Here is an 11,448-nt window from a genome sequence, read left to right as displayed (position 1 = left end):
TTCTAGGATAGACGAGATGAAGCGGTCATCTGCAAGAGCCGGTGCCGTGATAGCTTTAAGCCGGGCCAAGGCATGGTTACCAGAGCTAGACCCGGCTGAGGTAGCTACTGGATATCCAAGCTTGAAAGAGGACGGCACTTCATTTGATCAAAAGGACTTCGCTGCCTGTGTGAAAGAAATACGTCCTCTAGCCAGCCTAATTGCCAATGAAACGGATCTGTCAAAATACCACCCGGCCTACAACATGGAGAATCAGAAGATGCCCACGCCGGCTTATAAAGTTATGGATCTAATCCCCCCAATCCGTAAGCATACTTTTGCCCCTGAAGTTGAACCGTCCAAACTTGTAGATGATGAAGCTGAGTTTCAAGCCTTATGTGGCATCGATTGGTCATCACCAAATTTCCAGATGGCGGAGGAGGGCGAAGAACCGGAGAAGGATGATCCAGAAGCCTCAAGTCATCAAGACCAGGAAGAGTGATCCGCCGGGCGGTTTACATATTTGATCCTTTGAAAACACTTGTTCTTTATTGGCTCACTAAGTCATGTAATACGCTAGTGAGACTTTGATCTGTCGTGCCATCGTGCATGTTTTTGTTTTGCGCAACATTGTTTGACCCGTCATTTGAAGAGCTATCATTTTATGCTTACGATGACGGCAACTTATGCAGATGAAATTAATCATTACCCTGCACACAAGTAAATCACAAATGCCCTGGCGGTTGATCGCAGGACGGGTCATAATACCCCATATAAAACCACTGGTGACTAAAATAGTGCATAACCAGAGTTGGTTCAAATGTAATAAAAAATATCATACCTGTAATATGTGATTAAACTGTCGGCTTACCATACCAAAGCAGTAAGGGTGATAACCCAAAACTTAGAAGACAATACTTCCAAGTACTTCATATCATCATATGCTGTCGGTTCATCATATACCTATGTTTGAGCTGTGATGTGCAACAGACTCTCTTTGTTCTTTGTAACCCGGTCATTAAGCCTCCAAGTAGGTCAGAAACTATACTCATATGAAGTTATAATACTGTCTTGATAGCCGAAATCCCATGGTAATCAGAGCTGTGCGCTTATGAAATTATCATATTGGCTTGATAGCCGAATTACCAAGGTAATGAGAGTTGTGCTCTTATGAAATTATCATATTGGCTTGATAGTCGAATTACCAAGGTAATCAGAGCTGTGCTCTTATGAAATTATCATATTGGCTTGATAGCCGAATTACCAAGGTAATCAGAGCTGTGCTCTTATGAAATTATCATATTGGCTTGATAGCCGAATTACCAAGAGGGTAGTAACGCTATGTTCTCTTTGGTGAATACACCTATGTTTGAACATGAAGCCCCCAAGTGATTTGTAAGAACGGCGTTGCGCCGGATCAAGAGGGATATTCACAGCTATGCTCAATGAGCAGGAAGCCCCCAAGTGACCTTTTGTAATGAAAAAGACTCGTTATTCTTGGAAATGAAACGACAGAGGCCCTGCTTTATCAGGGATGCTGGCTTTATTATAATCATCATAATATATACATTGTCAAAATATGTACATTGTAAGAGCCGGTGGCTCAAGTATAGTAAGGCCGAAGATGAGCAATATTCCATGGCCGGTGGGTCTCCTCCTCCGACTTACATGAATCCTTGTGTTCTCGAATGTTGACAAGGTAGTACGATCCGTTGTTCAGATTTTTACTGACCACAAAGGGTCCTTCCCAAGGTGGGGATAACTTGTGCATGTCAGTTTGATCCTGGATGAGCCGGAGCACCAGGTCACCTTCTTGAAAAGTTCTGGTTTTAACCCGGCGGCTGTGACAATGGCGCAGATCTTGCTGGTAAATCGCCGAACGAGCCGTCGTGATGTCACGCTCCTCATCTAACAGGTCAAGTGCATCCTGACGTGCTTTTTCATTGTCAGCTTCAACATAAGCCACCACACGGGGCGAATCATGACGGATGTCACTAGGGAGAACTGCCTCTGCTCCGTAAACCATGAAGAAGGGAGTGTAACCTGTAGATCTGTTGGGGGTAGTATTGATACTCCATAACACAGAAGGTAACTCCTCCACCCAGCTACCCGGCGTCCTCTGTAGAGGAACCATAAGCCGGGGCTTGATGCCTCTCAAAAAAATTTGATTGACTCTCTCAGCTTGACCATTGGATTGGGGGTGAGCCACGGATGATACATCAAGCCGAATATGCTCACGTTGACAAAACTCTTTCATAGCACCCTTGGATAGATTAGTGCCATTATCAGTTATGATACTGTGGGGAAAGCCAAAATGGAAAATCACCTTTTTGATAATTTGAACCGCCGTCGCTATGTCATATTTACTGACCGGCTCTGCCTCAACCCACTTTGCAAAATTGTCAACTGCCACCAGGAGGTGTGTCTTTTTATCCTTGGACCTTTTGAAAGGCCCAACCATATCAAGCCCCCAGACTGCAAACGGCCAACTAATTGGAATCATCCTCAATTCTTGAGCCGGCACATGAGCTCGCCGGGAGAATTTCTAACAACCATCACATTTACTGACTAGATCCTCAGCATTAGCGTGAGCCGTCAGCCAATAAAATCCATGACGAAAAGCCTTAGCCACAAGAGACTTAGAGTCGGCATGATGGCCACAATCGCCTTCATGAATTTCATGCAGAATCTCACGGCCCTCTTCTGGAGATACACAATGTTGAAACACCCCTGTGACACTGCGATGATGCAACTCTCCATGAACGATAGTCATTGACTTGGACCGCCGGGTTATTTGCCTGGCCAAAGTTTCATCCTCAGGTAACTCGCCCTGGGTCATATAAGCCAAGTATGGAACTGTCCAATCAGGAATTGCATGAAGAGCCGCCACCAATTGTGCTTCCGGGTCAGGAATAGCCAGATCTTCCTCTGTAGGCAATTTGACAGAAGGGTTATGCAGAATATCCAGGAAAGTGTTAGGTGGCACCGGCTTACGCTGAGACCCTAACCGGCTTAAAGCATCAACCGCCTCATTTTTCCTGCGATTAACATGTTCAACTTGATAACCTTAAAGTGACCCGCAATAGCATCAACTTCTCGACAATAAGCCGCCATGAGTGGATCCTTAGAATCCCAGGTGCCAGAAACTTGCTGAGCCACTAGATCTGAGTCGCCGAAACACCTCACCCGGCTTAAGCTCATCTCCTTAGCCATCCGAAGACCATGGAGCAAGGCCTCATACTCAGCTGCATTGTTAGTACAAGGGAACATCAACCGGAGAACATAAGAAAATTTATCACCTCGTGGGGAAGTTAATACAACTCCAGCCCCCGAGCCTTCCAACTGTCTGGACCCATCAAAGTGAATAGTCCAATATGTGTTATCCGGCTTCTCCTCAAGCATCTGCAATTCCGTCCAGTCATTGATAAAATCCACAAGTGCTTGAGATTTGATAGATGTACGGGGCACATACTTTAAACCATGAGGTCCAAGCTCAATGGCCCACTTGGCTACCTGGCCTATGGCTTCTCTGTTTTGAATGATATCCCCTAAGGGGGCAGAACTAACCACAGTGATAGGATGACCCAGAAAATACTGTTTAAGCTTCCGGCTAGCCATAAAAACCCCATACACAAGCTTCTGCCAATGTGGATACCTCTGTTTGGATTCAATGAGGAACTCACTGATATAGTAAACCATCTGTTGAACCGGATATTCTTTGCCTGTTTCCTTCCTTTCTACCACAATGGCAACGCTAACAGCTCGGCTATTGGCAGCCACATATAATAGGAAAGGCTCTTTATCAATGGGAGCAACCAGAACGGGCGGCTCAGCCAACTGTTTCTTCAAGTCCTCAAATGCTTGATTAGCAGCATCACTCCAGACAAAGTGATCTGTTTTCTTCATCATCTGGTACAACGATATAGCCTTTTCACCCAACCGGCTTATGAACCGGCTTAAGGCCGCAATGCGACCTTCCAGACGTTGAACATCATTGACACATGCCGGCTTAGCCAAGGAAGTAATGGCCTTGATCTTCTCCGGGTTAGCTTCAATGCCTCTGTTGGAAACAAGAAAACCCAAAAGCTTACTAGCTGGTACACCAAACATGCACTTGGCCGGGTTAAGCATCGTCTTATAAACCCGGAGGTTATCAAAGGTCTCCTTCAAATCATCAATCAGGGTTTCCTTCTTTCTGGACTTCACCACAATGTCATCCACATAAGCATGAACATTACGCCCGATTTGATTATGAAGGCAATTTTGCACACACCGTTGACGTTGGTAAGGCATGGACACATAGCAAAAGGCTCCAAACAGAGTAATGAAAGTTGTCTTCTCCTAGTCCTTAACTGCCATTTTGATCTGATGATAACCAGAATAAGCATCCAAAAAGCTCAAATGCTCACAACCCGCTGTAGCATCAATAATTTGATCAATACGAGGGAGAGCAAAAGGATCAGCCGGGCAAGCCTTATTTAAGTCCATGTAATCCACACACATACGCCAAGTGCTGTTCTTCTTAAGTACTAGCACCGGGTTAGCCAACCACTCAGGATGAAAAACTTCAACGATGAACCCAGCCGCCAAAACCCGGGCCACTTCTTCACCAATGGCTTTACGTCTCTCTTCATTAAAACGACGAAGAAACTGCTTGACCGGCTTAAACTTCGAATCAATATTAAGAGTGTGCTCAGCGAGTTCCCTCGGTACACCCGGCATGTAAGAAGGTTTCCATGCAAAGATGTCCCGATTCTCACGGATGCACTGGATGAACGCGCCTTCCTATTTCGGATCCAGATTAGCACTGATGCTGAACTGCTTGGATGAATCACCGGGAACGAAATCAACTAGCTTAGTGTCATCCGCCGATTTAAACTTCAGGACCGGATCATGCTCCGTAGTTGGCTTCTTTAGAGATGTCATATCTACCGGGTCAACATTATCCTTATACAACTTTAATTCCTCCGTTGCACAGACAGACTCAGCATACGCAGCGTCACCTTCTTCACATTCCAAAGCGATCTTCCAGCTTCCATGCACTGTTATAGTCCCTTTGTGACCCGGCATTTTGAGTTGCAGATAAACATAACAAGGCCGTGCCATGAACTTGGCATAAGCCGGCCCTCCAAACAGAACGTGATACGGGCTTTGAATATTGACCACTTTAAAGGTTAACGTCTCGGCCCTGGAATCATACTCATCCCCAAAGGCTACTTCCAGAGCAATCTTTCCTACAGGATACGCCGACTTACCAGGCACTACTCCATGGAAAACAGTATTGGACGGCTTAAGATTTTTATCAGTCAGCCCCATACGACGGAAAGTATCATAGTAAAGGATATTAATGCTGCTACCTCCATCCATGAGTACCTTGGTGAACTTGTACCCTCCAACCCGAGGTGCCACCACCAAAGCCAAGTGACCCGGATTATCAACCCGGGGCGGGTGATCCTCTTGACTCCACACAATAGATTGCTCTGACCATCGCAAGTAACGGGGAATCGCCGGCTCAATGGCGTTCACAGCCCTTTTATGGAGCTTCTGATCACGTTTGCATAAATTCGTGGTGAAGACGTGGTACTGCCCACTATTCGGCTGCTTTGGATTATTTTGATAACCAGATTGCTGCTGCTGATTCCCCTGACCAGACTGTTGATGGAAACCTCCCTGGTTGCCTTGATTTCCTTGATTGCCTTGGAAGCTGGAATTAGAACTGCCGCTTCCGTGACCCGGACCATAAGAGCCGGAACCTGAGCCGCCGCCTGGCCCATGATTGTTCTGGAACAAATCGGAATTTTTGAACTCCTTCATAATGTGGCAGTCCTTCCAAAGGTGTGTGGATGGCCTTTCCCGTGTACCATGCTTTGGGCAAGGCTGATTCAACATCTGCTCCAGATTTATACCTGACCCTCCTGCCCGAGGAGGTGGCTTTCCTTTATGACGCTGACCGTTGCTCTGCGTGTTGGTATTGGCCACAAAATCTAAATTATTATGAGCCTTGCGTTTACCATTGCCCCCCTGACTCGCCGGGTTATGAGGCTGGCCCTTAGTGTTGCCACTCTTCTTTCCCTTTCCTGGATTTTCATCATCAGACTCGGGGTCCTTGGTACTATCAGAGTCGGCATATTTAATTAGAGCCGCCATCAGCTCCCCCATATCATTGCAGTGGTGCTTGAGCCGCCCTAACTTCTGTTTAAGAGGCAAAAAACGGCAATTCTTCTCCAACATTAAGACTGCTGAGCCGGCATTGATGTTATCCGATGAGTGCAAGATAGCTTTGACCCGGCGCACCCAATGGGCACAGGCATCTAAATCCACAATCGACATGGGCTGTTTGCACGTACCTTTAAAGTTCTGGATGAACCAGGCCTTCAACTCAGCCCACGATCCAATTGAATTGGCAGGCAGTCCCTTTAGCCAAGTACGGGCCGTCCCATCCAACATCATGGTGAAACACTTAGCACACGTGGCATCGCTGACCTCCAGCAGCTCCATGGCCATCTCATAACTCTCAATACACGCCTCTGGGGGTAAGTCGGCTGTGTAGTTGGGCACCTTACGAGGTCCTTTGAAATCCTTGGGCAGACGCTCATTATGTAGAGTCGGCACTAAACATGGTACACCCGTGCTTCTGGAGGTCACGCCTGCCTCCACCAAAGTTATCGGATAAACCGGAGATGGTTGATGAGCCGCGTACTGAGCCGCTAGCTCAGCCTCCCGACGTGCTCTATCCTGATCCATCAAGGCCTGAGTATTATGGGGCAGGTCATGTCCATGGGGCGGGTTATGACGCTGCTCACTGCTTGACACCGCCGGGGAGTCCATGTGTCTGCTATAACTCCGGCTTGGGCAAGGGGTTGAATGGATCCTCTCACGACTGTAAGAATAAGCCTCCTACCGCACCAATGCTGTCTGAAGAAGCTCTCTAGCCCTTGTTGGAAATATGCCCAAGAGGCAATAATAAATGGTTATTATTATATTTCTTTGTTCATGATAATCGTCTATTGTTCATGCTATAATTGTATTGTCCGGAAATCGTAATACATGTGTGAATACATAGACCACAACGTGTCCCTAGTAAGCCTCTAGTTGACTAGCTCGTTGATCAACAGATAGTCATGGTTTCCTGACTATGGACATTGGATTTCGTTGATAACGGGATCACATCATTAGGAGAATGATGTGATGGACAAGACCCAATCCTAAGCATAGCATAAAAGGTCGTGTAGTTTCGTCTGCTAGAGCTTTTCCAATGTCAAGTATCTTTTCCTTAGACCATGAGATCGTGTAACTCCCGGATACCGTAGGAGTGCTTTGGGTGTGCCAAACGTCACAACGTAACTGGGTGACTATAAAGGTGCACTACGGGTATATCTGAAAGTGTCTGTTGGGTTGGCACGGATCGAGACTGGGATTTGTCACTCCGTGTGACGGAGAGGTATCTCTGGGCCCACTCGGTAATGCATCATCATAATGAGCTCAATGTGACTAAGGCGTTAGTCACGGGATCATGCATTGCGGTACGAGTAAAGAGACTTGCCGGTAACGAGATTGAACAAGGTATTGGGATACCGACGATCGAATCTCGGGCAAGTAACATACCGATTGACAAAGGGAATTGCATATGGATTGATTGAATCCTCGACACCGTGGTTCATCCGATGAGATCATCGTGGAGCATGTGGGAGCCAACATGGGTATCCAGATCCCGCTGTTGGTTATTGACCGGAGAGGCGTCTCGGTCATGTCTGCATGTCTCCCGAACCCGTAGGGTCTACACACTTAAGGTCCGGTGACGCTAGGGTTGTAGAGATATATGTATGCGGAAACCCGAAAGTTGTTCGGAGTCCCGGATGAGATCCCGGACGTCACGAGAGGTTCCGGAATGGCCCGGAGGTGAAGAATTATATATAGGAAGTCAAGTTTCGGCCACCGGGAAAGTTTCGGGGGTTACTGGTATTGTACCGGGACCACCGGAAGGGTCCCGGGGGTCCACCGGGTGGGGCCACCTATCCCGGAGGGCCCTGTGGGCTGAAAGTGGAAGGGAACCAGCCCTTAGTGGGCTGGGGCGCCCCCCTTGGGCCTCCCCCCATGCGCCTAGGGTTGGGAACCCTAGGGGGGAGCTTCCCCCTTGCCTTGGGGGGCAAGGCACCCCTTCCCCCCCACTTGGCCGCCGCCCCCCTTGGAGATCTGATCTCCCAAGGGCTGGCGCCCCCCCAGGGGTCCTATAAATAGTGGGGGGAGGGAGGGCAGCAACCTACAGCCTTGGGCGCCTCCCTCCTCCCCTGCAACACCTCTCTCTCTCTCGCAGAAGCTCGGCGAAGCCCTGCCGGAGACCCGCTACATCCACCACCACGCCGTCGTGCTGTTGGATCTCCATCAACCTCTCCTCCCCCCTTGCTGGATCAAGAAGGAGGAGACGTCGCTGCACCGTACGCGTGTTGAACGCGGAGGTGCCATCCGTTCGGCACTCGGTCATCGGTGATTTGGATCACGGCGAGTACGACTCCGTCATCCACGTTCATTGGAACGCTTCCACTCGCGATCTACAAGGGTATGTAGATGCACTCCTTTCCCCTCGTTGCTAGTAGACTCCATAGATGCATCTTGGTGAGCGTAGGAAAATTTTAAATTATGCTACGATTCCCAACAGTGGCATCATGAGCCTGGTCTATGCGTAGTTACTATGCACGAGTAGAACACAAAGCAGTTGTGGGCGTTGAGTTTGCCAATTCTTCTTGCCGCTACTAGTCGTTTCTTGTTTCGGCGGCATTGTAGGATGAAGCGGCCCGGACCGACCTTACACGTATGCTTACGTGAGACAGGTTCCACCGACTGACATGCACAAGTTGCATAAGGTGGCTAGCGGGTGTCTGTCTCTCCTACTTTAGTTGGAACGGATTCGATGAAAAGGGTCCTTATGAAGGGTAAATAGAAATTGGCAAATCACGTTGTGGTCATACGTAGGTAAGAAACGTTCTTGCTAGAAACCTACAAACCACGTAAAAACTTGCAACAACAATTAGAGGACGTCTAACTTGTTTTTGCAGCAAGTGCTATGTGATGTGATATGGCCAGAAGATGTGATGTATGAGATTGATCATATTCTTGTAATAGGAATCACGACTTGCATGTCGATGAGTATGACAACCGGCAGGAGCCATAGGAGTTGTCTTTATTATTTTGCATGACCTGCGTGTCATTGAATAACGCCATGTAAATTACTTTACTTTGTTGCTAAACGCGTTAGCCATAGAAGTAGAAGTAATCGTTGGCGTGACGACTTCATGAAGACACAATGATGGAGATCATGATGATGGAGATCATGGTGTCATGCCGGTGACGAAGATGATCATGGTGCCCCGAAGATGGAGATCAAAGGAGCATGATGATATTGGCCATATCATGTCACTATTTGATTGCATGTGATGTTTATCATGTTTTTGCATCTTATTTGCTTAGAACGACGGTAGTAAGTAAGATGATCCCTTATAATAATTTCAAGAAAGTGTTCACCCTAACTGTGCACCGTTGCGAAGGTTCGTTGTTTCGAAGCACCACGTGATGATCGGGTGTGATAGATTCTAACGTTCGAATACAACGGGTGTTGACGAGCCTAGCATGTACAGACATGGCCTCGGAACACACGCAATACACTTAGGTTGACTTGACGAGCCTAGCATGTACAGACATGGCCTCGGAACACGGAGGACCGAAAGGTCGAGCATGAGTCGTATAGAAGATACGATCAACATGGAGATGTTCACCGATCTTGACTAGTCCGTCTCACGTGATGATCGGACACGGCCTAGTTAAACTCGGATCATGTTTCACTTAGATGACTAGAGGGATGTCTATCTGAGTGGGAGTTCATAATCAGATGAACTTCATTATCATGAACATAGTCAAAAGGTATTTGCAAATTATGTCATAGCTTGCGCTTTAGTTCTACTGGTTAAGATATGTTCCTAGAGAAAATTTAGTTGAAAGTTGGTAGTAGCAATTATGCGGACTGGGTCCGTAAACTGAGGATTGTCCTCATTGCTGCACAGAAGGCTTATGTCCTTAATGCACCGCTCGGTGTGCTGAACCTCAGCGTCGTCTGTAGATGTTACGAAACATCTGACATACACGTTTTGATGACTACGTGATAGTTCAGGGTATGCTACGGTTTAGAATTGTGGCACCAAAGACGTTTTTGAAACGTCGCAGAACATATGAGATGTTCCGAAGACTGAAATTGGGATTTCAGACTAGTGCCCACGTCAAGAGGTATGAGACCTCTGACAAGTTTCTTAAGCCTGCAAACTAAGGGAGAAAAGCTCAATCGTTGAGCATGTGCTCAGATTGTCTGAGTACCACAATCGCTTGAATCGAGTGGGAGTTAATCTCCCAGATGAGATAGTGATAGTTCTCCATAGTCACTGCCACCAAGCTAGTAGAGCTTCGTGATGAACTATAACATATCAAGGATAGTTATGATGATCCTTGAGCTATTCGCGATGTTTGACACCGCGAGAGTAGAAATCAAGAAGGAGCATCAATTGTTGATGGTTAGTAAAACCACTAGTTTAAGAAGGGCAAGGGCAAAAGGGATACTTCATGAAACAGCAAGTCGTTTGCTGCTCTAGTGAAGAATCCCAAGGTTGAACCCAAACCCGAGACTAAGTGCTTCTGTAATGAGAGGAACGGTCACTGAAGCAGTACTACCCTAGATACTTGGTAGATGAGAAGGCAGGCAAGGTCGACAGAAGTATATTGGATATACGTTATATGAATGTGTACTTTACTAGTACTCCTAGCAGCACCAGGGTATTAGATACCGGTTCGGTTGCTAAGTGTTAGTAACTCGAAATAAAAGCTGCGGAATAAATGGAGACTAGCTAAAGGTGAGATGACGATATGTGTTGGAAGTGTTTCCAAGGTTGATGTGATCAAGCATCGCATGCTCCCTCTACCATCGAGATTTGGTGTTTGCGTTGAAGCATGATTGGATTATGTTTATCGCAATACGGTTATTCATTTAAGGAGAATAATGGTTACTCTGTTTATTTGAATAATACCTTCAATGGTCTTGCACCTAAAATGAATCTCGATCGTAGTGATACACATGTTCGTGCCAAAAGATATAAGATAGTAATGATAGTACCACATACTTGTGGCACTGCCATTTGAGTCATATTGGTATAGAACGCATGAAGAAGCTCCATGTAGATGGATCTTTGGACTCAGTCGTTTTTGAAAAGATTGAGACATGCGAACCATGTCTATTGGTATATATGCATGAAGAAACTCCATGCAGATGGATCGTTTGGACTCACTTGATTATGAATCACTTGAGACATGCAAATCATACCACATGGGCAAGATGACTGAAAGTCCTCGTTTTCAGTAAGATGGAACAAGAGAGCAACTTATTGGAAGTAATACATTTTGATGTACGCAGTCCAATGAGTGCTGAGGCAT

The sequence above is a fragment of the Triticum aestivum genome, chromosome 7D, assembly GCF_018294505.1.
Source record: "Triticum aestivum cultivar Chinese Spring chromosome 7D, IWGSC CS RefSeq v2.1, whole genome shotgun sequence".
Classification (NCBI taxonomy): Eukaryota; Viridiplantae; Streptophyta; class Magnoliopsida; order Poales; family Poaceae; genus Triticum; species Triticum aestivum.
The sequence above is the reverse complement of the archived record's forward strand: the minus strand, read 5'-3'. Positions refer to the sequence as shown.